General features: G+C 41.3%; 1 protein-coding gene across 20 annotated transcripts in view; it reads left to right on the forward strand.

Moving 5' to 3' along the window:
- The window catches only part of NEDD4L (neural precursor cell expressed, developmentally down-regulated 4-like, E3 ubiquitin protein ligase), a 293,622-nt gene that overhangs the window by 185,259 nt on the left and 84,498 nt on the right, over positions 1–23,865 (forward strand). The gene's annotated exons all lie outside the window — the stretch shown is intronic.

Here is a 23,865-nt window from a genome sequence, read left to right on the forward strand (position 1 = left end):
GAAAGTTTCAGACTCTCAGTTTCTTGCTGACACAGAGTTCGTAATGTAAACAGAGGGAGGAGAGCCCATGGAAGGCAAAGACGCATTCTAACATCCACCACGTCTATTAATAGGGGAAGGGAGTGTTCCTCCTTTACTTCCTCTGTGCTTTTCCCTGTGCCCCCTCAATGCACATACACCTCATAGAAGTAGTGTAGTATCTTTTATGATTAAAAATTCATTTTACTGAACACAAAGGAATATGCCAAACTGTTTTTATTTGGGAGGAATTTTAGTTTGACTCTCTTAGAAAAGGGTGATTTTACTATGCAGAAGAATTTTGACGGTATTGGTATCTCTCTTTTACCCTAAAAAAATAATTCTATGAATATACATCTAAACCACCTTTTACTGAAAAACACAACATTGTAATGGATAAGAAAAAAGCTAGTACTCCTTTTACTGAGTCAGTTTCTGATTGGATTCTGTAAAGTTTTTCCCCCTTCCATATAGTAGTACTTTCTCTTGCTGTGGTCATATATGAGAATGCCCCAATATTATGTAACAAAATTTTATAACTATTTTCAGGGATGTACTGAAACATGTAGGCAGTGCACAGAGTTAACACTGATGTGTGTTTTCACACCCAGACACAGGACTTATAGTGAGAGCTCAGGTTTCTGTAGCAGTCAGCATTTGAAAAGTGCCTTCATTTACTTCATTAGTCTATATAATTATCCATTGCAGAAGCATCCTCTCACTCAGCCTTCCCAACAACCTTGTAAAGTAGCCCCTTTCCTGTTCCAGGTGAAGGTATGTGATATTGTCATTAGTTATAACTAATACTAGAGGCCTGTTGCACGAAGAGATTCGTGCAATATGCCTTCCCTTCCCCTGGTTGCCGGCACCGGTTTTCCTCCGGCACCCGGGACCCAGGCCTTCGCTCCGGATGGAGCCTTCAGTCTTAGCTTCGCCCCTACGTATGCAAATTAACCGCCATCTTTGTTGGGTTAATTTGCATACTCTCCTGATTGTCTGGTGAGCATAGCGGAGGGACGGTTAATTTACATGTTTGTCTGTTATTAGGTAAGATACTGTCATATCACTTTATGTATAATGGGAATTTTAACACTATATCTTTGCACAATTAAAAAGCTCGTGTAATCCCCCCTCCCCCCAAAAAAGTAGTTTAATGCTTCCTGTGATGGGACATTTTTGTTGAAAATTTTGGAAGTGGTAACTCCACCTGGTGCCTTGCAGCCTAATGGAGAGAAGGAAGCGTCTTTGGAGATCCGCAGAGCCGGTTTGGCAGTTGACTGACGTGTCCTGGGGTAGTTAGGTGCCCTCTCTGAGTATACTGCCTCATAACTGAAAAATTAGCATAGAAATGTCCATCTCATAGGTTTACAGTGAGATTTAAGTGTGTAGTGTATGTGGACGTACCTGATTGGTCTTCATGTTGGTTTTTTCCTTCTTAACCAAATATCTGTAATATATAAATCTTTCTCCGAGGAAGATAATGAGGTTAATTGTGAACAACCAATTTTTTATCAGCATGGCATTAGACACAGAGCAACATGAATTTGAGGCCTATCTGGAAATGTTTGCTTTAATAACTAGACGTGATGTCCAATGTCGTCTCATTGGTACTGAGTATTTGTCTGTTGGATAATCAGCACCACAGAGCCCTAACACTGCTCTGTGATGACGCAACCTCCCCCCCAAAACTCGAATTAATTCATGAGCTATGCATTGTAGAAAAGGATCTTCACTTGTATTTGCTGTATTGAGTTTTGAAACTGAAACGTTTACTTCCGGTGGTGTATCTGACATGCTATAATTTTACCATGTAATTTGCTATAATGTTTCCAGTGATTAAGTTTACTTTTACTTCTTATAGGCTGAGGTTTCATCAATCTAATGTTACCTGTATAAAATTTCCTCCCTGTATGATTTACGAATGAGGGCAGAATTTGGGAAGAGCCCTTATTAGATACTGCCTTTTAGAGGATTTTCATAAATGCCGCAGCCGCTTCACTTGACTAAGCCCAGAGGCAGAGTTCCTAAGCATTGAAATAAATCTATAATTTTGTAATACGTGTTAATACAAAAATTGTTATCTGTACATGAAAGTTCACAAAACCAGAGGAAGTTTAGTCCATGTTAGAATTTAATAAATATTGGGTTTCTTTGTAGAATTCATGGTTTAAAGCTAATTGAGGCTAATCTAAGTGGTAATCTATTTGTGTAACTTGAAATAACCAAGCAGATTTTTAAATTAAAAATAATTAACTGCATATTATTACTGCTGAGATAGATTACTGTCCTAAATACATTGAACTTTTTAAAACTCTTAATGATACTTCCAAGACATTTGCAATAATGAGGGAAAATCAGGAAATTCATGGATGGTGTTGAAACTGGATCTTAATGCACAAATACAATATTGAAGTTTCCACTGTAAATGCCAGAAGAGGCTTGGGAAACCAATCCAGAATTGGCTAGCGATTCTTCAGAGGTTTAGTATCCTGTCTGCGATCATTCAGGCCCCTTCATTCACACCAGGCAGCATAATATTCCATGTCCTGCATTAGAGAGACCGACTAGACCAGCCGTGGGCAAACTACGGCCCACGGGCCGGATCCGGCCCGTTTGAAATGAATAAAACTAAAAAAAAAAAAAAGACCGTACCCTTTTATGTAATGATGTTTACTTTGAATTTATATTAGTTCACACAAACACTCCATCCATGCTTTTGTTCTGGCCCTCCGGTCCAGTTTAAGAACCCATTGTGGCCCTCGAGTCAAAAAGTTTGCCCACCCCTGGACTAGACAGTCCACCTGCAGTGTACACCCAGCTCCAGTTTAAAGATTTAAAATGTCTAAAGGGATAGAATGTTGAAAATATTTGCTAAGATATTTCGTATTGTAAGAGGTCTGTGATTATTTTTCCTGGGCCTTTTAGAAATAATCCTGACTCAGTAAGCATAAGGATGTATAATGACCTCAGTGGAGTTTCCTCTTTAATCTCTTGTTTATCATTCCACTGTGGCTTACTTGGGTGATCCAGGATACAAAGGAATATAAAAAAATAATAAGTGAGACAGGTGCTCTGACATGAGTGGGCCTCAGTAAATCTTGGATGGCGCTCCTGATTCGTGCTGTCCTGAAGAGACACGTTGGTGGTCTCCAGGCATCACCACGTTTTCACAGGAAGCTGAGCTTTCAGGATGGAGGATGGCGTAGATTGAATTTCAAGAAGCCTGCTTATTATACCCTGGTCATTTTAGAACCATGGACCGTTCTTACACTTTTGAATAAAGTGCTTCATGTGAAGGGAAAGGTCATGAAATGAAATGAAATGAAATGAAATGATCATAAATTGAGTTGGAAAGGGCCCTCTTTTCTCTAGTTTGACTGTTGTTGCTACACTTAGTGATCAAATACTTCGTCAGTTCCTTTAAGGGCCTGCCCTGACTGCCTATTCTTTGAAACCATCCTGTGTATATTAAGTGTTGTGCCATATACTACTGAGTAAGCACAAAGTGAGGAAGTTCCTCCAGGGAGGGAGAGATTAGAGTTACCCCTAGGAAATTGGCCTCTCACAGGTCCTCGGAATTCACACAGCCTTCCTTTGTGACTTAGTTTTTATAGTTCAGGGAGAGTCAAGGGGCTTTTAGCTCCCCAATAACGTTCAACCTATAATCTCTCATTATGCTGTTTACCTCTTTTGGGAGTGGGGGGCTGAGATGGGGTAGGGACCTTACTAGGCGTATTAAGTATTTGATGATACAAATAGTTGGATAGATTTTCAGTTCTTTTCCTGTGGCCCACATATATCATAACTCTTCATTTTCTTGGGAGACTTTTTATAGCTTAATAATAAACCATACTTCTTGAGAATCTTTTTTTTTACATTCTTTTAAAATATATGACTAGATAGTTAACTCTCAAAGGAGGGAAAAAAGCTGCTTTGGTCCAGATTTTAAAAATTGAGTTGAACAAGAAAAGTTGAGCTGGAGCAGAAGTATTGAAATGTGTGATTAAGCCCCAACCAAAACACATAGTACCTTTTCAAAGCAAGGAGTGTTTCAGGGCAGGAGGTCAGAGCTAACCACTCCCGGTAATTTCCTGAAGAAGTTAGCCTGAGTTGAACGTGCATGCTAACAGTATGACTCTGGGGTGCTTTTGTGCTATCGTTGCCTTCAGCTCAGTATCTGTCCCATATGTACTTATTGATCATGCTTTTCCACTTGAATAAAAAAAAGAGATACTAAGTTGTAATAGAATTTAAACATTTTAATGTAGTTTTAATATTTAGGTTGACTTAACCTCTTATTGTAGGAGAAACCGTGCTTTAAAAAAAAATCCTGATGCTATATTGTACTCATTAGCATGAGTCATTAGGGTGGCCAGATGGTATGGCAAAGAACAAAGCATAGTGTGCCCACGGGCCTGCCTGCACCTTTGGCTAAAATTGTATTAGCAAGAGATGCCCCTTCTGCAGGCTGGTCTTCTTTCTTCTCTAGCTAATGTGTGCAGGAGTCATGTTTAACTTTTATATTTATAAATGTGTAGAGCTTTGAGTTTCAATTGCAGTTAATATAGGCCAATTCCTTTCCGTTTAAAGATGAGGAAACTGAGCATTATTTTTGCAATTACAGAAAATATTCGTTTTCTCTCACACGTGTGAAATAATATTTTTGAATAATACTGCATGTAAAGCACTATACTTCTTGACGTTTGAAACATCAAAGGTTGGGAAGACTTATCTGGAGAACTTCTGGTTCAGCAGACAGGACAGCTGAGATGAGGCATGCCCAGTGGAAGCATTAACTCATGATAGCGGGCATTATGAAAGTGCTGATACCCAACCCAGGCAGCGGGTGACAGATTGCTTACACATGGGATGGGGCACTGTGGGTCATGGTGGACAGGAGTGATGTCATGGAGGGGAAGATTGGAACCGCATCTGGAAAGATGGCCAGGATTTGTCTCAGTGGGTCAGTGGGAGGGACCTTGTTTGGAAGACTGAAGGGAGTAGTGACTTGCCAGTGATGTGGTTGCTATATTTGCCCAGGAATTTCCTTGATCATGATTAGTAAGTTTCAACAAATTTCTTTTAATGTGAAATGTTGTTGAAGAGTTTTGGGATGTGGTTATTGGCATGAATAATTCCTCTCTTTCCATCGCATGGGGAGTTGAATGAATTTCTTCCTTACCTGCCTTTTACAGAGCTGGTCTGTGAACACCTGCCCATGCCAGACCAAGGACAAAGAGATACCAGGAAAATTCCTGCCATTGAGTGGTGGTGGCGGGATTAAACAGATGCCTGTCACCTTCATTGTAATATCATTCTGGAGGGCCATAACTCAAACACAGACGAGTAAGCTTGCTTTACAGGGGTTGGCTCTGTTAGGTGTTTATATATGCAGTGGAGGCTTTATCCTGAACAAGAGCTAAAGAAATAAATAGCTAAGCATTTCTTTGCATGTCTTTCTATTTGAAATGGCATTATATCAGAAAATCCTTGCTCTGCATTCTGATATGGGAAATGTTATATTAGTCATATATACTTACATACACTTTTGCATTTAACAACAAATCAAATAAGGAAAATAACCCACATTCCAACCATTCAAATTAAGCATATTCACGTTTATGTGGATACAGTATTTAAATAAAATGCATAGTATTGGTTGGATCTAAAACCTAAACCAAGCATTAAAGTAAGTTCAAGATTTATCAAATCTATCTAAATATAGACTATTTAAATAATTTCATAGAAAATGTTTCAGTAAACGAAGCAGTAAAAACAACAACAATAAAAAATGAGTATCAGATCTGTGAAGGATGATATATTCCTGACCCTGGAATGAGAAAAAGAAAAACAAATAAAAGATGGACAGATTTAGCCATGTAAACATATTAAATTTATGAACCATGAAAAAAATTAACTCAAGGAAACAACAAATGTTTTCCTCCGTGATTAATATGATTTTTCTCATCAGTATATTTTTTCAGTGTCTTTAAGTCTACTCACATATTTTTACTAACAGATTCGTGTCTATGTTACAAAAGTTTGCATAAACACAAGAAAATGCTGAGGTTCCCCAATCTCCCGATTCTTGGACCTCTGCCCTGGGAAGTAGATGTACGGAGGTGAATCACAAAAAGGGATTAACAATAAAGACAAGTTGCACCACTTTGTACCTTTTACATTATGAAAATGGTTTAGGACTATACATGCATAAAGTTGGGAGAAGTTGTGGTTGAAAATAGTATATTCCAATTGCTGGTGGTAGTATCCATAGGTATGACTTTAGAATGATTTTCATCCATTTAAGAATTTAAAAACAATAAATTATAGCTACTAAAATTCTTGTTTTGAAATATTAGAGTTAACCCAGAAGAAGTTATACTTCTAAGCAGAAACCTTTAAAAACAGGTTTTTATTTTCTGCTTTTCAGGTAGGTTTACTCTCCATACCATTACAAAGAGCAGGTAGATGGAAAGAAGTTCCTTTAAGATTACTGGCTACTGTTAAAATAATTTGGCAATGTGCAGTTATATCCACATGTAAGCCGTTAGATCTTTTGGACAAGAAATGCTCCCTTAATCTTTCCTTCAGTATTTGTCACCCAGAATTTAGAACTTGACATTTTCTTTTCAGCCAATACATAGATGAATTGAGTTTTGAATATCATTATTTTCTTGCTTATGAAAACTATAGTCTCACAAAAATATGCTTCCCGAAGTTCACATAGTTAAGCACTTTAAAATGTTTTTATTCTAATTGTTAGGTGTTAATCCCATGAGTTTAGATTTCCATTTGACTTGGAACTTCATTTATAATTTATAGGAAATTGTCCTTATTTCTTAAAACCAAGTAGCCTAAAATCTTATTGCACTTTAAATAAAGACCTGTTATCTTAAGAAAAGAGGTAATATCACTTTAAGAGGTACCTTAAGAGTTAAAGTAGAACTGAGACAGTTCCCAAGGAACTGAGACTTCAGTCTGGGGCGAGGGGTGCCTTGAACAAGTGGTATACTATTTCTTGGTAGAGATATTTTACCTTACACACAGATGTTGAACTTGTGACGGATGCCTGGAGTTTGGGGGATATAGGAACTATCTATTCCCATGGAGCTGATCCTTTTTATTGAGAAAAGAGGCATCACACACAAATGAAAGACAGGTATTGATGTCAGATGAGGGTTTAATGGTTTACTGCTCTCAGCGAGCTTCTGATCTAACCCAAGAATGTTGAGGTGCCCAGGTGTGGGTGACCTCCATTCCAGGGCCTTTGGGGTATTTTGTAGAAAACTGATAATGGAGTGAAGGAGACGGTTATGTGTCTCTGACTCATAATTTATTTATACTTTTCTAAAACCTCCCTAGTTTTCATAACTGGAACTCTTTTGCTGCTGGAACAAATGGGTGGAATTCCCAGTTGGGCTTCCTGGAGACTGATTAAAATCATTTGTGATGTTGCTAGTGGATGAGATGATAAACATTTATTATCTGAATTCATTAAGTACTTATTGCTTGCTAGACACCATTCTAAGTTCTGGGAATATAGCAGTAAGCAAAAACAAAAATCCTCTGTCCTGATGCAGCTTACATTCTGGTAGCAGGGAGACAGAGGATCAAAATAAATAAGTGAAAATGCAGTGTTAGATGACAATGAGAGCCATGGAGCATAGCAGGGAAGGTGGGTAGGAGTGTTGCCAGTTGAGGCTGTACATGGAGAAGCCAAGAAAGGTCTCCCTGAGATGGTTGTAATGAACAAGCCATGCCATGCAGTCAGCTGGGAGCGAATTGTTCCAGATAGAAGGAAGAGCCAGTGCAAAGGCCCTGAGGTTCAAGTGTGCCTGGAGCATGGGAAGAACAGCATGGAGGTGAACATGACTGAGATAGGTGCCCAGGGATGAGATGCATAGATTTGGAAGATAGAACAGTTGTGAGGATGGGCAGATCTTGGAGGGCCACATGAGGGGTGTGTGCAGAAGAGTGATGTGATTCCATTTGCAACTTCATGAACTTCACTGGCTCCTATACTGGGACTGCAAGGTAAGGGTAGGGAGGCCATTGGAGTAGTGCACGCCACCTTAGAGGTGGCAGAGCCCGGACTCAGGTATGTGCTGCTGTCCTCCTCCACATAATTATTCTTCCAAATACGAGGGACAGTCATCGACTTTTCTCAGGAGTTAGTCTAACCTTAGTGCTTAGACTGTTATTTTCACATTGCAGTACCTAGAAAATGAGAAGCTTTTTTCTCCTTAAGCGAGTGTTCTTTCAGATGCTTTCTGCTGCCTGTGTCATGCCAGGACGTGGGTGGATTTATTTTTGCCGTTTTTGCACCGGGGAGTCTGCTTCTGATTTGCAGATTGCATTTATTATAGGGCATATTGTCCATTGATGAATAATGTGTGGGCTACAAAGCAGATACACAGCTTTTAAAATAGCTCATTTATCCTGCAAGCCTCACCCCTAGAGGGAGGCAGGCCCTTCAAAAGAGTTGTCAGGAGCAGCGGTTTCTGCATCTGATTTTCCCAGTTTCTGAGGCCATGTTTTCCCCCTGGTTCATCATGTTTCTTTGATGGGCAGTCTCAGTTCATGGAGAAGACCTGAGATGGTGAGAGAATTTTTAGGTCTCTGCTAAGGAAATAGGTGCTCCTTTGTCTCAGCTCCTGAAAATGTCCCTTATATTGTTGGGTTAAATTCTAGTCCTGCTTTTGCACTGAAGTCCTGTAGGCATTGTAACATGGCCACAGCCAGTTCATCCTTGTTTCTTTGAACTGACTAACTAAGGCTTGTGCAGAGGGTCTGGGTTTGGGGGAGCGAAATTTCCATTCGAGGGAGCGCTCCTGGGAATGGAAATCTTAACCATGAAAGGGTCACTGGCAGGGTAGGGCACAAAGTGGTTCAGAGCCACCTCCCTTACGGAGTCCAGGCCTGCAGGCTGAGTGATCACCGCTCACATGAACCTCACTGCAGATGGCTTTTCCTTTTGAGCAGGTTTCTTCTTTTGCCTAATATGTTGCAATCTTCCCTCAGTGGCCAGGTGGCATCTGTTGGAATGCTGGGGTGTGTGGCCAAGCAAAACAGATGCAGGAAGAGTTGGCTGAAGTTGGGGAAGAGATAGAGAGGCAAAGGAGGGCAGGGAACCAGGAGGGTAGGTTGTGTTGAAGCTCTGGGTAGGGTTAAACAGTAATTATCTATAGAAAGGAGGTCTAAGGTTTATTCATAAGTCATTGCTTTACAACTCGCAGAAAATTGTCCCAGGCTCATGAAGGTGTTTCCAAGCCCATTGAATGCCTCTTTTTTATTTTTCATCCTGCATTCAGAATGGGGTTTAAATGGTTCAGTACAGCAAAAAGAATTAAGTAGTAGTAACCTCCTGCCCAGTGCACGCCACTGGTCATCAGATTTCTTTACTTTATTTTAATTTATTGCTATTTTTGCCTATTACTAGGTTAACTTTTAATGGAATAGAATCTGCCAAGGATAACTCAGCTTGGATAAAAAGAATTTCACTGATTCTGATTTTCCAGCTCAGTAAAGGAACCCATGGCCAGGAATGCATGTATTGATTGTGGGGGTAGGGAAAACATGGTACCCAGGTGGTACCCAGGGGATTCTGCCTGACAGCTAGTTTAAGAAGTTAATGCAAATGACAACCTAAATCTTGATTTGGTTAATAAACTTTGCTATAAATACTGATTTAGTGCACTTATTCTCCACGTTCTTTCTTTATCACCCAAAAATATACATTTTGTTTGTTTATGCCATGGCTTTTGCTGAAAGTTGGGGATCCTTTTGAGGCCCAATAGTCCACAGAATAGGTTACCATGTCAGTAAGTCTGCACAATACCTATGCATTAAGAGCGATACAGTGTTCCAATTGAATATTTGCAATGTGTATGGAAAAAAGCTTATCTCCCAAAATAGCCTAGAAATGAAAGAAATAATTTTCTCCTCGGTTTCCTGCTGCAAGTAGTACGTGAAAGTGGGATTTCAATTCTTGACTGGCAAGCCGGTCTATCCTGTTATATCTTATGTGCAAATACCATTTTTTCTCCAGCTAACTAAAGCATCTTCCTTCTGGAAATATTAACTGAGTGCATTTTTGTGGCTTTTGAAAACTGCTGCTTGAAAGTATTGACCAGTTGTCAGATTTTTCATGACTTGGTAATAGTTGGTTTCTTTCTTAGAGTATTAAAAGCAAAATATTAAAAATGCAGAGGACTGGAAAGGTTCCGAGCCAGTGTCTCATTTTTGAAATAGGAGACACAGTGGCTTGTTCAAGGGCACACAGGAAGGGGTACAGAACTTGGATATCAGGTGGCCTGATGCCCAAACCCCTGTTTCTGCTAACCTAGCCCAGGGGAGTAAACTACAGGGCTCCCTTCTTTTGTTGTGCTTCACTGTGCTTATGCCTCACAGGTGTTGTGGTTTTTTGTTTGTTTTTAATGAATGGAAGGCAAGACCCTCCACAAGTAAAATCATGACAACTCACTTTATTGTGATGGTCTGGAACCAAACCCGCCCTGTCTCTGTGGTATGCCTATTATAGCCATCTGGAGTCTTGCAAACTACCCAAGGGTAGTTCACACTCCTCTGTGGCTCTTTCATGCCTTTCTAAAAGCATATCCCAACAATATTTTTTTGACTCACTGTTACCTTCATAGCCATGAGTCATTGTATAAGTACTTTGTGTAAGAAAGTACTTACTAATGATCCTATCAGGGACAAATAAGTTATATAATAGACTTTTCTTCATCATTAAAGTTCTCAGAACGCCCATGATCTTTGAGGCATTTGCTGCTTATTTTTTATTTCTCTTTTCTCTTGCTAATCAATGACCACCTACTGTGGTTCTCAGTATAGTAGCCCACCACCCGCTTCTAATCAGCTACTTCTGATCTGACAAGGATTTAGAAGGTGTTTGTGTAAACTTGTGAGGATTGTTTATAAAGTGAGAATAAATGGGCTGAGAGTGAGAGTTTGGGTCTTTTTGAATAAAGTACTTATGGTCTGTCTTGTCTTTCTCCCCCATATCCCTTTGTTTCTTATGCATTCTTTGTCCTCTGGAAGCGTGTCTGGAATCAGATAGATTATTATAAGGTTTAAGTTAAAGAATTAATGGGATAATATACGCCAGCTGTTTAGCATAGTTCCTGGCACACATTAGTATTTAATAAATGCTAGCTGTTTTTATTATTGTTCCCTCTGAAGGAGAAGATGTAAATTCTTCACAGATGTTTAGGAGTTGGATACACAGCCAACCTATCAGCTGAATTTATATCGTCAAACATTTTCAGTTCATCTTAATTCTTTATTGCCCTCTGGGTTTTGTCCTTATCCTTTGAGGGTTAATGAATTTTCTACTGTAACTGCATGGAAGAACCATGGGGAGGGGGAGGGGGTTGTGAATCAATAAAAAGTATTCTTAAAAAAGATTTTATGATTCACTAGGCTACCAGGTGTCTGCAACTTCTATTTTTAGGACTTTAAGTTAAGAGGATTGTATAGGCTTTGGTCTTTTGTTCTCCTCATTAAAGGCCAAATCAAGGTGACTTTTTGAATTATCTTTCTTTCTTTCCCTGAATGTATTTCTGAAGAATTTCTTTCTAATTTTCATTAAACTCAAACAGAGTTTCATAATTTAAAAGTTACCTGTTAGTTCCCTGTAAAGTATGAAAACCAAATTATAAACCAAGATGTACGGTTGATTATAGGCCAGTCTTTTTATCAACAGTGATGTGATTGCACATACGAATCCTGTATTTTGCTTATTGAGTGGATATGAAAATGCAGGACTTGAGCGAGTAGTTTCCCTCATTGATGATCATGTTTGTTTGGTAATAATTACATTGAAATGATGCCTCTTTGTTTTTCTCTGTGTATTTTCTCCCTTCACTGAATGTGCTTCTCTCTAATCTCTGAATTTCAGGCGTCTATTAATAAAGTGTGTGTAAAGAATTAGTTGCTAATTTTAGATGTGCTTGAAATGAGATTGTCAGCAAATTACAGCTTCAAACCTAGACTACAGTTTGTTGTGGATTGGACATCACCCTTTGGTTTAGGAGATAGATTCCAAACTCGTGAAAATATAAAAAGTTCATTACTTCTGATATTTTTCACATATTGGACTTTTCTTATACACTTTTAAGATACTTAAAACATTATATAAGATTAGAGGTCCAGTGGGGTCCCTCGGCCTGGCCTGCGGGATCTGGCCGAAACGGGCTCTTCAACATCCCCAAGGTGTCCCGGATTGTGAGAGGGTGCAGGCCAGGCCGAGGGGCCCCACTGGTGCACGATCAGTGTCAGGGAGGGACACAGGAGGTTGGCCAGCTAGGGAGGGACCGCAAGAGGGCTCCAGGGCATGTAAGGCCTGTCTAGCTCAGTCCGGATCTGCCAGACCCCAGCAGCAAGCTAACCTACCGGTCGGAGTGTCTGCCCCCTGGTGGTCAGTGCATGTCATAGCGACTGATCGACCGGTCGACTGTCTGCCCCCTGGTGGTCAGTACACTTCACAGCGAGCGGTTGAGTGGCCTTAGCATATCATTAGCATATTACACTTGGATTGGTTGAATGGACGACCGGATACTTGGCATATTAGGTTTTTATTATATAGATCATAGATAGTTTTTCTTTCCAGACTTAGTTTTATTTGCATGATGATTTTACAACATTAAATTCATTAGTGATTAGAGACTGGAAAAAAATCTTTACTGGTTATTTAGTAGATAGAAAGAAATATTTATTCCTAAGCCCCAGTCAGTAGGTAAGAGCTGTGAAATAAACTTAAGTTCAGTGGTAAAACTGGCCAGAAATTAATATCATTTAATTCAGCCTCCCCTCATTTAATGAAAAAGAATAAATTAAATCCAGAGAGGTTATGTTGTTGCCACCTTTATAAGCATGAAGTCAGTAAAGGACAAGTGACCTTTCTGATTCCTTTTACATTCCAGATTCTGTTCTAGAGATGCAAGTATTAAATAAGAGAGACATGGTCATTGCTCTTAGGAAGCTTATATTCCAGCTTTGCAGTTATGAATAGTAAAAAGATACTATTTTAAGATACTAACACATACATATACATATTACTGCTCTTAAAAGGCAGTGTTGCAGCTTTTGTATTTATTGTGAATAGTAAAAAAAATAATATTTTAAGATACTAATGCATACATATTTTCATTAGTATGTCAAAGGAAGTAAACAGGAAGCTGAGACAACGAAAGTAATAGGGAGGACTGCTTGAAGAAGCATGATCAGGATGAGCCTCTCATAAGAGCTGACTGTCAGTGGAGGCCTAATGCATGAGCAGGGAACTGTGGGAGCAGTGTGGGTGGAAGGCAGTTTAGGCAAAAGGAACTGCACGCACAGAGGTCTGCATTGTGAAGAAGAGGGTTAGGTATGTTGGAGGAGCTAAAACAATGGGGCTAGGCAGCGGTTCTCAACCTGTGGATCACGACCCCTTTGGCGGTCGAACAACCCTTTCACAGGGGTCACCTAAGACCATCCTGCATATCAGATATTTACATTACGATTCATAACAGTAGCAACATTACAGTTATGAAGTAGCAACAAAAATAATTTTATGGTTGGATCACAACATGAGGAACTGTATTTAAAGGGCCAGAAGATTGAGAACCATTGGGCTAGACTAGAGCATAGTGAGTGAAGGGGTTAGTGTCCATGATGACTTAAAAAATGTTCAGCGTTTCCTAGATCATTCACATCATAGAGTACGTCCCCGTGTCTAATTGTAACTGACATGGAGGGCGTAAACAACTTGAATTAACTCATTGTCTTTGGAACCTGGGAAAATAAAGTAGTTATCTTAAAAAGTATAAATCATCTCAATTTCTATGAAAAAACACACAAAAATGAGTATCTAATATCACCTTTGAGATTTCAAAAGGGCACCTTCCTCTCAAAAATGATTGGAAGCCACTTTTTGTTTTTGTCTCAAAATTCTTGTATTTTGTATTCTTGTCCTTGTATTTTGCCTAAGCTCAGGCGGGAACGTGAGTGAGGCACAGAGATTTCTAGACATGTCTTTAGACTTCATCTTTACTTTCAAAACGGCAGAGAAGTTGAAGCTGTTTTTATTGGGTTCTTGTTCATTTTCTGGGCACGACTAATTGTGTCCAGGATGCACACACTGTATGGTTGTTGACATCTGGGTGTTGTAGATAAGGCTTTGTGATCGCATAACAAGTTGGACAAAGCCTTATCCATTCAGGGTGCTCCAACTTGCAAGGTGCTTCACTTTAGTCCAAAGCGGCGGCTGCATGGCTGCAGTGCAGCTTTCAGGTCTGGCCCTAAGACCATAGCGTTCATGCCGACATACCCTTCTTAGAGTAAACATGGGAAGACTGTGGCCGAGTGAAGGTGGCAGAGGTTTCTCTCCCTCCCCATCAAGAGAGAGATTGTATTTTCCCTCCCCTTGAGTCTGGGCTGGCCTGCGAATGCCTCAGCACTGATGCGGGGCTAGTTCTATATTTAGCCTTTAAGGGCTCCAGCTTCCGCTTTCTGCCTTTCGGAGCGTGTGTTTTTAGGATCCACCTGCCATGTAAAGAATTTCAAGTTAGCCTCATAGAGAGCAGATCCAGCTTTCTAGCCACCCCCTCCAAAGTGCCAGACAGGCAAATGAAGCCTTGGACATTTCAGCCCGACACCATCTGACCACAGCACTAAGGCCACAGGCTGCCCAGTCAATGTACAGACTCCTGAGAGGCAGTACACGGCTGTTACCGTTTTAAGCCCCTAAGAGACCGTGTCCTTTACATTCAGTCCTGGGGAATTTAAACTTTGCTGGTTGTCCCGAGCTGCCTCCTGTAGGTAAGCCTGGTGGCAGAGTGTGGGATGGTGGAGTGAGTGCGTGGACAGCTGTTTTCCCGGAAGCTGGAGGAGGGTAGCTGCACACAGGATGGGCAGACAAAATAATCGTTCAAGGAGACACTTGGCTTAGACAGCTGAGAAACAACTGCAGTGGCCCAAAGGAGTAGAAAGAGTGGGTGTTTTGCGATCAGGAATGGATTATTCAACTTTAAGGAAAAAGACAGGCTTTTTAAGGAAAGTTACCATATTCTTAGAAGTTGCAGAAAGAAGCATTTTTAGGTTAGGCCTGCACTGAGATCCAAGTCTTTGTTTTAATAGGAGGGCCGTGAAAGACTTCTCCCAAATAATGAAGAAATGCTTTAATACAGGTGATAGCCTCTGTTTTCTTTTCTAGTGCTAGTGAATTTCAGTGTCCATGAAAATGTCATTTCCTGCAGCCTATATGCCTTTAAAGCCATAGCATTGGTAAAGTGCTTTTTACATAATAGGTGCTCAATAAGTGGGGTCAAGTTTAGTTTGCATAGTAATTTGATTCATGTTACATATGAATCAGCATCAGTCACAAATCATATCTACATACTTCCCTGGGATTAACTTAAACACACACACACACACACACACACACACACACACGTGCTCACACACGCACAAAGCGCAGACCAAAAACAATTTTGTTCGACAGCGAAGAACTTCCTATTTCTTGAGTAATTTCCAGAGATACACAGCTCAAGTGATACGTCCTAAGCACGAAGGAGTGTGAAGTCCTTGGCAGTTCAGTGCCCTGTGTTCATTTGGAGGGAATCACAGTCTGGCAACTGTGATGGTCCCTCTCCTTGCCGTGGTCTTACTCACCTACCTCCACGTTGCGGGGGCTGCTGCTGTTACCTGCCTTTCTGTGTAACTGCAGCCTCCACAACCTTGGAGCCACACCCTCACCACTTACCTGACCCCAGGAGAAAGTTGGAAGGGATGAGGGCAGGAAAAGTTAAAAAGCAGGGATCACCACCCTGGCTGCATACTGAATGCCCTATGGGCAGCTGATGTCAACAGGGACAGAGCCTCCGCTTGTCTGTCATCTTCCATGTAGCATGGCTGTGCGCCAGCAGGAACAACTGGTCGGTTGAAATCTTTGGCCTCTGTTGACACTTTTTAATATGTTTTGTTCAAGATTCTTAGTCAATAGCAAGAAAATAGTAATACCAGCTTTTGTTTAGGTTTTGTTTATAGTTTTAAGAATAGCCTGCTGGAATGTATTAAACAAAACGCTTGATTTAAGGCCCTTTTTCTGCCACTGACAGGTTCTGTGACCCTTGGCCATTTAACTTTTCTGATCCATTTCCTTATTTGTAAATGATAGCATTTGTGTTAGTGTTTCTGTAAGGAATAAGTGAAATAACCGCAAGGGTTATATGAATGCTAATATGCTTCACAAATGTATTTGATTACATTATTATTAATAAAATGCTTACCAGAAAAAGTTAATGCATAGTCCTTTCTTCCCTCCTGAGATGACTTGAGAAGGATTTTAGGCTTAAGCAATTAAGGAAACCACCTGGCGTAAAGAGCAAAGTCTCTGATTTGAACTGTAGGTATGGCTGGGTCTGGGTTTATCATTGTTGGAATGTGTTGGTGTCCATGGTTATGAACTTTAGTACAGTGGTGCTAAGGTATCGGTCAAGTAGACTGAGTGCTACTGCTGCTCAAACATTTCTGTACAGAGACTTTGTTTTTTCCCTGGAGAGTATTTGTTTCTCCGTGCCAGGCTCCAGGCTGGCTGTGCTGCCCCGGCTTCCCCTTGCCAGACGTGCAGCCAGGTTGGAGGGGCATTTATGGCAGGTCTCGGTACTGTTATCATGTGGGTCCCTCCTGGGATTGGATGGGGGAAGAGGAGCATTAAGAACAAGAAAGAAAAAAAATGTTTGGGTGAAGATATAAGCAACAAGTAAAACAGGATATTAATTCCAGAGCCATCCCTGAGGCAGCAGAGAAAGGCAAGCTGCAGCGTGAACATCAGTTAGGAGCTCAGTTCCTACGGGCGGAGGTGGGTGTTGGGTGTATATTCCAGGAAGTGGCAGACTTGTTAGGTTTGTTAGGGGAGCCTGGGAGCAGTGAAAAGAAAGGCTGTTGGCCAGGCATCTTCTAATGCAGTAGATATTGACCTGTAATGTGACAGTCCCTCCCCGTTAGGTAGTTGCTGGACATTAATTGCTGGCTGGTCCCTGGTTGCATTTGCAGTTTTGGCTTCTCGGTGGGTATAAATGAAGTAATTAAAACCTGTGGTTTTCACATTTTGTTCCCAAGTCTGTTTCTAAGGCTCTGCAAACATTCACCTGAATTTTGTGTTTATTATTTTTAAACTTTAACAACCATGAAGATAGATATCATAAATTTGAACTTAAAATGTATAATGATAAAATATGAGTGAATGTATTTTACATTTTGAGATTCTATATATAGTGTTTGAAATACACCATAGCTTATCTTTAACTGCTCTTAACTGGTTGGATTGACTAGGTAGTTTATGGTCAAAACCTTCAGTTTCTATAAACACCTCATGTGATCCCAGTGCAGGTAGTCCATGGTCCACTTTGAGAAACTGTAGTCTAAGAGATGTTGGACAATGCCTTAGAAAAACTGACAGCCCTAGAAATACTTTCTCCCTAGCATAGTTATTTTCAGCTGCAGTGTCACTGTTTGAGAAATATCAAAGATGCCTTCTTTTTTAATGACAAAAAGAATGTTGAAGTGTGTTCATTACTCATCCAGGTCTTTAATAGCATTGAACGTCATATGAAATTCAGAGTGGCTCTCTCTCCATTGGGGACCTGAATATTTCATAACTAACGGTGTCTAATGCAGTTTGTTCTAGAGTTCAGGGTCTGACATCTCAGTATGGCCAAAGCCATTTGAAGATCAACTTTGGAGGCACTTTACACTTTTGCCACTCCCTTCCAGTGGCCAAGCCCTGCCTATTCTGCCTCTTGCAGAAGCCCCCCCTCCCCGCCCCCTCCGGCACCACTGCTGCACCTACAGACTGACTTCTCTTGTCTGTCCTGCACACTGGCGCACAAAAGTGTGATCTTCTGAACTGCAGATCTATCTGACCAGTTCCTATTCTGCCCAAACTCCACCGGGGTTGTCTCTTACCACTGAGATAAATCTGTTGCACATTTGGCCTGATAGGGCTGTGGTCTCCACTCCACAAACATCCCCAGATACAGTGCACTTCTCCTCACCTTTATTGCCCACGGCCCCTCTGTTTAGGGTGTCCCCCACCTTTTCTGTCAACTCCTTGCTAAGGTCTCTGCTTAGTCCTCACTGTCCCCACTTCCACCTCCATCTGTGTATGTTTGTAGGTCTGTCTTCTGGCAAATTAGGTTGAACATTTTAAGTTTGAAGACAGATTATCAGAGGGGAAAAACTGTTCACACAGTGATTCTATATTTGACTTCTCTTGAAAAGTTTTTATTCATCAAGATGAAGGGAGTCCAAGGTGACAGGACCCCTGCCCTCAGAGAGCTCACAATCTAGGGAGAAGCGGGTACAGAAAAGATACTGCCCGACAGTGTGTACTGATCTTGGTGGAGAACTGTCCACCAAGAGGAAGACAAATGAAAGCTGTGGATTCTCACCAGTGAGGAAACTGGAAGGCTGAAAGGAAGGAGGTGCAAATGGGGATTTCAACGTGCAGATGGGAGAATATCCTACACCAGGCGAAATTAGGTGATGTTGCATAGAGACGACATATGACTGGAGAAGGAGGTTGAAGCAGGTGTCTATGTGGCTATGCCCTAGGATGTCAGTAGGATGTTTTGGTTGGGGCAAGGGCTGGGGAAACATCTGTGCCATCTGAGGGCTGGGGTTTTGCATTGATGCCTCTGTTTGATTGGACAAGAATTTGTTTTATGCTCTAAAACCAGAAGTCGGCAGACCTTTCCTATGAAGGACAAGATAGTAAATGCGTTAGGCCTCTAGAGAGTAAATATGTTAGGTCTCTAGAATCTGTTTAGAACAGACTGCATGATGCACTGTTAGTCAGATTCCGAGTGGAGGGAAAGCCTCTGCATTGCTTGGTCTCTGCTCTCAGCCGGGCTAAGTGTTCTTGGCAGGATTCCACCCCCTCCACCCCCGAGTGTGCTCTGCGAGCAGGACTCCTGCTCCAATTTAGAATCCGCAGTGTGCTGGGAGGGGCCGTGGGCGTTTTGTAAGGCACTGTGCCTCTGTGTTTACATGTAGTGTTCGCCTGTTCTCATGTGTGGTGAAGAGAGGACCAGTGGGGCTGCCCGGCCAGGAAAGCTCTCTTGGCAGGGTTGTGAGGAAGAGGGTACCTCTGAGAGAACAGAGGAGGGTCTTCAGGGGTAGTCTTTTAATTTGAATAAACGAAGAAAAGCTGGTGGGCATTGCACGGGCAGGACGGATGAGGGGACCATATAGAACAGGATGTAGGAGGCATAAATAAGCACGGTCTGTGGGGGTTGGTAGTTGTATGGACTTATCATTTGGGCAGGCTGAGTCATGGGAGGCCCCCAGAAAGCTGCGGGTGTGCAGCAACGACAGTACAGCACGGAGCGGAGGCAGAGGGAGCAGAGGGAATTGGAAAATAGGGCTAAATCTGAGAAATCGTCCTTTGACATTATTTTAATACATTATTTTTTCTGTATTCTACCACAATTAGTATACATTCATTTTAGAAAAGTTCAAAAGTCAGAAAACAATCATGCAGTCTCATCATCCAGAAATAATCGCTGTTCATTTTCTGCCCCCTACTTGAGAGGCTCTTAAAAGAGAACAGAGGAATCTGTAAAAGGCATTTTGTAAGTAACTAGTCTTTCCACTTATGTGACACACCCGAACTCTGTTATAATTTCAATACTCTTTTCTTTTTTTTAATCTGGAAGGAGTAGCCGATGGAAATGGTGTGAGACTTCCAGGGGAGGCCTTAGCACTGCTGTGAGGCGCAGGATGTGAGAGCTTTCGCAGTGTCTTTTGCTTCTTGTCCTAAGACTCTGCCCACTCACTTGGCACACTTTTCACCTTGTTTTCCTCTCAACTTCTGCCACATGGTTCCCTTCTTTATATTATAAGATCTCTTTTAATCATTAGGTAATTGTTCCTCCTCCTAGCTCTCCATGCCTGCAAACAGTGTTCAAATAAGCAATGTCTCATAAACAAAGCAATAAAAATGTCCCCTAACCCTTGGAAATGTGTGTGTGTGTGTGTGTGTGTGTGTGTGTGTGTGTTTTGGGAGGAGGTCTTTTCCCCCCTTACTATACTACAACCTACCTATTCAAGCAATTTTAAAATTAAGAAGTTCAAGAAATACCCTGCCCTATGACCCAGCAATTTCACTTCTGGGAATATATTAGAAGAAATCCACAACACTGATTTGAAAGATTATGTGCACCCTATCTTCATTGCAGCATTATTTACAACAGCCAAGATCTGGTAGCAGCCCAGGTGCCCATCAGTAAATGAAAGGATAAAAAAAACCTGTGTGTGGTACATTTACACAATGGACTACTACTCAGCCATAAAAAAGAAGATAATCTTACCTTTTGCAACAGCATGGATGGACCTGAGAGTATTATGCTTAGTGAAATATGTCAGAGAAAGACAGATACCATGTGATTTCACTTATATGTGGAACCTAAGGAACAAAATAAAACAGACTCAATAGATACACGAAAACATACAGCTGTTAGGAGGGGGATTTGGGAACTGGGTGAAAAGGTGAAGGGATTAAAAAAAAACAACAACAACAACTCACAAAACAACTCATAGGCACTGACAAAACAGCATGTGATTGCCAGAGGGAAAGAGGGATAGGGAGAGGTAGATGAGGGTAAGGGAGGGATAAATGGTGACAGAAGGAACCTTGACTTTGGTGGTGAACACACGATACAATATACAGGTGATGTATTATAGAACTGTACGCCTGAAACCTTTATAATTTTATTAACCTATGTCACCCCAATTCAGTAAAAAAAAATTTTTTTTGCAAAGAAACAATGTTTAATCAAAAGGTAAAGTTGGTGGAAATCTCTATTTTACAAGTCTAGCAAAATATGCAGTGAACAGTACATAGTTTCTGCTTGCTTATTTTTTCATCTGTTCATTGCATTTCTGACAACAAGGAATGTTTTCTAATCTGGTGAAAATGCCGGCCCTTAGCTGGTAAATCCAGTTCTGCCACCTCGAAGGAGGGAAGGGAACTCTTTCTAAAAAGAAGGATTGAACTACTTCTCATGATCTTATGCCTTCCATTTATTCATCTATCTGATTTTTAAATGCCACTGAAATTTATACTCCCAAGAAATTTAAACGAATGTAGTAATTAATTGCAAAAAAAAGGTTTGCAAAACATTATTTGCAATGACTGAAATGAAATAAAAGATAAGTAAGCACATTCTAGATCAGTCCAGTTGATTTAAATAAAAATGCCATACCCGCTGAATGGTTGAGTGAGTGAGCAAATGACCTTTGCTTTGGGGCTTACCTCACTGGGCAGATCTGACGGGCTTATCTGTTGCACTCCTTGGCAGGTGTTGATGCCTCAAGTTGAGTTTGAATGCTCTCACTGGGTAGGGCAAAGTGGCTCAGGCTGGTGGAACGTTCTGTGGTTCAGCCTATTACTTAGGTGAGCTCATGAAATAGACTTCCCTTTCCTGGATACCTACTAGTATACAAAAGAGAAGCCCAAGGGACGACGGAGAGGTGAATTCAAAGTAAAGAATTCCTTTCGGTATCAGGCTAAGTCGTGTTGTCAGTGGATCACACCACAGAGATTTATTTTCTCACTCATAATATGTTCCACTTTGGTAGCAGGGAAGCTGTGCTGTGTGTGGTGACCGAGAGTCCCCAGGCTGATGACAGCTAGTCCCATCACCTCTACCATCACTTCTGCCATCACTGCCGTAGGGAAAGGAGCATGGCAATTGCACATTGCTCTTGAAGGCTTCCACCTAAAAACACTGCTGTGCACACTTCATTGGCCAAAACAAACCCTGTGCCCATGCCTAACTTTGGATTGGAGGAATGCACGTCTACTGTTGCCCAGAAGGAGAAATGGAATATTTGAGAACAGCCTTTTTGACATTTATCTACCTTAATGGTCATGAGTCTTTGGGACAATGAACAATCCTTCCTCTTACAAAGGTCTCAACAGCCTGGTACCAGCCAGTGGTACATCGTACACTTGACTCAAGAAATCTCTTTTGAGAGGTAGCTCACTGGCCACTTCACTATTATTAACTTATGGATTGAGTTGTGTCCCCCAAAAAGATATGTTGAAGTCCTAATCTCCAGAACATAAAAATGTTACTTTATTTGGATATAGGGTCTTAGTGGATAGAGCGTCGGCCTGCGGACTGAAAGGTCCCAGGTTCGATTCCGGTCAAGGGCATGTACCTGGGTTGCGGGCACATCCCCAGTGGGGATGTGGGGAGGCAGCTGATCGATGTTTCTCTCTCATCGATGTTTCTAACTCTCTATCCCTCTCCCTTCCTCTCTGTAAAAAATCAATAAAATATATTTTAAAAAAAATGTTACTTTATTTGGATATAGGGTCTTGGCAGACATAGTTGGTTTACGATCAGGTCATTTGATCTGGTGGGCCCTAAGTCAATATGCTTGGTGTCTTTATTTAAAAAAGGAAATTTGAACACGCGCTCACGTGCGTGCGCGCGCAAACACACACACACACACACACACACACACACACACACACAGGGAGAATGCCATGTAAAGATGAAGCAGAGGTCAGGGGGATGCAGTAGAAGCCCAGGAACTCCAAAGATGGCCAGCAGACCCCCAGAAGCTAGGAGAGAGGGGCACGAACAGATTTCTCCCCACAGCTTTCAGAAAGGACCAACCCTCTGACACCTTGATCGTGGACTTCTAGCCTCCAGGACTGTGAGACAATACTAGTACATTTTGCTGTCTAATCCAGCCAGTTTGTGGTACTTTGTTATGGCAACCTTAGCAAAGTAATCCACTAACCATATACTTTTTATAATTTTTCGGGGGCATGGCAAGCAGACCTACTGGGGAAAATCAAAACAAGGTCACCTACCTGGCCAAAATGGCTCAGTTGGTTGTGCACTGAAAGGTTGACTGTTTGATTCCCTGTCAGGGCACATGCCTGGCTTGCGGGTTCAGTCCCTGGTTGGGGCAAATACAGAAGGTAATCGATGGATGTTCTCTCTCCCTCTCCCTCTACCTCTCCCTCTCCTTCTCTTTCTCTTCCCCTCTCCCTCCCCCCCCCACCCCTCCTCTCTTTCCTTCTCTCTCCCTCCAAGCATGTCCTCAGGTGAGGATTAAAAAACAAAATAAGACCCACCTTAGGAAAATTTGACAAATCCTAGCCAAGATGCTACCTGATGGTGCTTGCAGAGACATTGTTTGAGTAATCTCCTTGATTCCCCCCGAAAGTAGTTTTGGCAAATGTGTGTGTTTCTCCTGTTGTAGCCTTGGAAGCGAAGAGTAAAATGTATTAGTGGAAAGTCAGTATATGCAAGAAGAATAATTTAGTGACAATTCTAGCAATATGAGTAATCTCTCTTTATTATACTATTGCAAGTGGTTATCAAGATAGAAAAACGTTTTGTGGGATGAAAAGCTTTGGGGACAGGAGTAGCTTTTGTCAGTGATGGGGGAAGGGAGATTGTCTATAGGCAGAAGTGCTGGTAGCTTCCATCACTGATTATCTCCATTGTTATGGCAACATCTGGTCTTTTGGGCAGACTGATTTTGCATCATCTTGTTATTCTCCGTAAAGATGGTTTGTCAAATACTTAATTTTATTGTTTTGGAAAGCTTTTATATCATTGATGCTTACCAATTAAACTATTTTGCTAAACCATATGTCTGGCTATTTTGTTTCATTGTAAATACTTCCTCACTGTTGCCATGGAGAATGATGCTGGGGACACTATCAGGCATCCTTTCATTGAACCTACAGGTTATGTGTAACCTGATTGGTACTGCTACATGGCCAGCGTCCTGGCTGTTACTTCCAGGTGCTAGTGA

This window comes from Myotis lucifugus, unplaced genomic scaffold (assembly GCF_000147115.1).
Source record: "Myotis lucifugus unplaced genomic scaffold, Myoluc2.0 scaffold_36, whole genome shotgun sequence".
Lineage (NCBI taxonomy): Eukaryota > Metazoa > Chordata > Mammalia > Chiroptera > Vespertilionidae > Myotis > Myotis lucifugus.